Below are 3,100 nucleotides of genomic sequence, written 5' to 3' on the forward strand. Positions count from 1 at the left end.
CAGAATGTTTTTATATCTTAAAAGTAATATAACCTGACCTCAACTACGTAGGATGGAATTAAATCAAACTTTTGAAATTAAAATTACCATCATAAACTCAATGTTACTGATGAAAAAATTATTCTTTTGTATATATATACATGTTTACGTTTAGGTACAATTTGTGTAAATGTATTTTCTTCCTGATGACCAATATATAATAATATGTTATTTGTCTGTTATCTGGATTGAAATAAAATTCTTTAAATATATAAAATGAAATGTATTCTATTTTTTGTGAATCATAAAACAGACCCATAAAACCCATTGTTTGTGTTTCTCATGGGCTTTGCTAAGTCATGAGGCCAAGTGATAATATTGTAAAACACAACTAATAATTATTCAGATCCATTGAATTTTAGAAATTCAAATCAATTTCATGTCATGAAGCTAATCAAAGCTTAAATGCCAGAAATGTCAATTTGTTGTACACCTGAAACTGATTATAAAGAATCATACATTATATAACGTAGTTTGTTTATTATTGGTTAAGATCTTATAAATTAATCCCTTCTATGTACTAAGAAAGTTAAAGTCTAAAAAAACATATGCTGTGTTAGTTAAGAAAATTATTAGCTGATATTTTTTGAACAAAACTGCAAAATATGTAGGGTAGAACGAGGGGCGTCTTGATAAAGTTACACAACCAAACATCAGCAAGTCGAAATGCAGATTGAAGGAGTTACTTTTAAGACCATACATTGATATTAACATGATTTCACAAGACGTTTAGCTTTGCTCCAATTATAATACAATCGTATTTTTTGTTAACGAAACTGGGAAAAAACATTTAGCATGAAATGATGGAGATTTGAAAAGGTAACAAAGCCATATATCATCAAGTCAATATAAAATAGTGGAGTAGTTACCTACCTCTTCAGAGTATGTAAAGTAACAAGAATAATAGTAACCTTCTTTGATTGTTATACCTTCACAAATTTTTTTTCGATTAGTTTTGAGTACAAAATTAAATATGTAGACTCTTGCGTTACGTTTATAAATAATTCAGAAGCAAAGGACTTTGTGGAGTAAAGCTTTATTAAACTATTTCTATCACTAAATCATTTGATAAAATTTGACACATATAGTAAAATCAGAAGTTTATCACATTTAAACTTTATTTATGTGTCATATAATAAAAATTTAATTTTGGATATTTAAAAATGCATAAGTAGTGTAGTCATACAAAAATTATTATAAACCTTAAAGGTATTATTAAAGGTAAACAGATTTAATAGATGTATTACATTTAGCTAATGTTTATTGAATAAACATATATATATATATATATATATATATATAATATATATATATATATATATATATATAATAAAATGGAGTCCCGGCGGAGCAAGTACATTTTTGTGAATAAATGTTTATTGAAAAGTTAAATAAGGCTATTGCAATTTATACAAATTTTGACTAATGTAAACAAAAGTCGTTTGACAGGTTATTTGGTCTCTCCGATCATATGTTATCTTAGTTATTTAAAACGCATATGTGAACGATACAGGCAAATAAAATATAATTTGAATCGTACAAATTTAAGGGGCTCTGTGGTGTAATGGTAGGACATTCATCCGGCAAGTGAGAGATCCGGGTTCGAGTCCTGGCGGAGCAAGTAATTTTTGTGATTCAATGTTTATTGGAAAATTAAATAAGGCTATTGCCATTTATACAAATTTGACTAATGCAAAAAAGAGTCGTTTGACAGGTGTTTGGTCTTCCGATATGTTAGTTTAGTTTATTTTAACGCATATGTGACGGATATGGCCAAATACAATATAATTGAATCGTAAAAATTTAGAGCTCTGTGGTGTAATGGTAACACATTCACCCGGAAAGTGAGAGGTCCGGGTTCGAGTCCCGGCGGAGCAAGTAATTTTTGTGATTCAATGGTTATTGAAAAATGAATATATATATATATATACTACAACTCATAAAAATACCTTATCCTTATAAGTATAAGGACGTTTCCATTCATATATTAGGAAGAATAACAAAATATGGGGTTGCCTCAGGGAAGCCAGATCGGACCAGCTCTGTTTAATATTTATCTAATCGAAATATTGAATAAAATTACAAATTTGTGAGATTTTTGCATACGCTGATGATGTGGTATTGGTGACACAGCGTAAAAACTTACAAGAAATTTTACAGGAGGAATTTAAGAAGTTCACTAAGTGGAAGTCATGGCAAAGGACTTATTATTAACAATGAAAATACTAGCATTATGCATATATGTCCTAAGAACATGAAAATTAATATTGATATTAAGTATTAAATATCATAGCTGTAAGTGCCTGCATGAGCAGAGCTTGTGTGAATGTGAGAATATAGCCATGGTTCAGAGTACATCATATGTAGGTCTGATTGTGGATGATAAATTAACGTGGAGTGATCATTTGAGTAGATTGCACAGAAAGCTATGTCCCGGCACTGCCGATGATGCATAAACTTAGAAATATAACTTAGTGAGAATGGCGAAACTAGCAGTATACAAAGCATTGATTGAGTCACATATAAGATATGGTGTATCTGTGTGGGGAACAGCAGCAGTAAGCCATTTAAATATAATAGCTGGTCATAAAAAAAATGTTTAAGGGCACTGTTTGGTAACGGCTTTTGAATCAAAACCTAGGTATAAGAGAATATATGTTACAGTTACGCAGGACAACTAACGCCAAAGGGTTTGTACACGTTAAATATCATGACAAAATATTATGGCAATATAGAATTTTTTTAAAAAAAGTATAGAAGGAAATTTAACACAAGGAAATGTTATTAAATATGTCACACCTATTCCCAACACCGTGTGCGGGCGGAGATTGCCGAATTATATAGTCCCAAAGTTATTTAATGCATTGCCGGATGAAATTAAGAATATACCATACTTAAAGAACTTACAAAAAATGTATTGAAACTATGGCTATTTAACTTAGGGGAAAAATAAAAAATGTAAATTAAACTGAGATTTAACCTGAGAAAGAAAACCACAATGGCGTAATAGTGATGAAACACCGACAACTTGCTTTGGATCACTGTGAAATACTGGTTCACT

At 30.0% G+C, this 3,100-nt stretch overlaps 1 non-coding gene across 1 annotated transcript; it reads left to right on the forward strand.

The window, feature by feature from the left end:
* The first annotated feature begins 1,846 nt into the window (after positions 1 to 1,846).
* Positions 1,847 to 1,917, forward strand: Trnas-gga. The gene has a single exon. It is a non-coding gene; the product is annotated as a tRNA-Ser (tRNA).
* The last annotated feature ends 1,183 nt before the right edge of the window (positions 1,918 to 3,100 follow it).

Source organism: Homalodisca vitripennis, unplaced genomic scaffold (assembly GCF_021130785.1).
Source record: "Homalodisca vitripennis isolate AUS2020 unplaced genomic scaffold, UT_GWSS_2.1 ScUCBcl_964;HRSCAF=3963, whole genome shotgun sequence".
NCBI lineage: Eukaryota > Metazoa > Arthropoda > Insecta > Hemiptera > Cicadellidae > Homalodisca > Homalodisca vitripennis.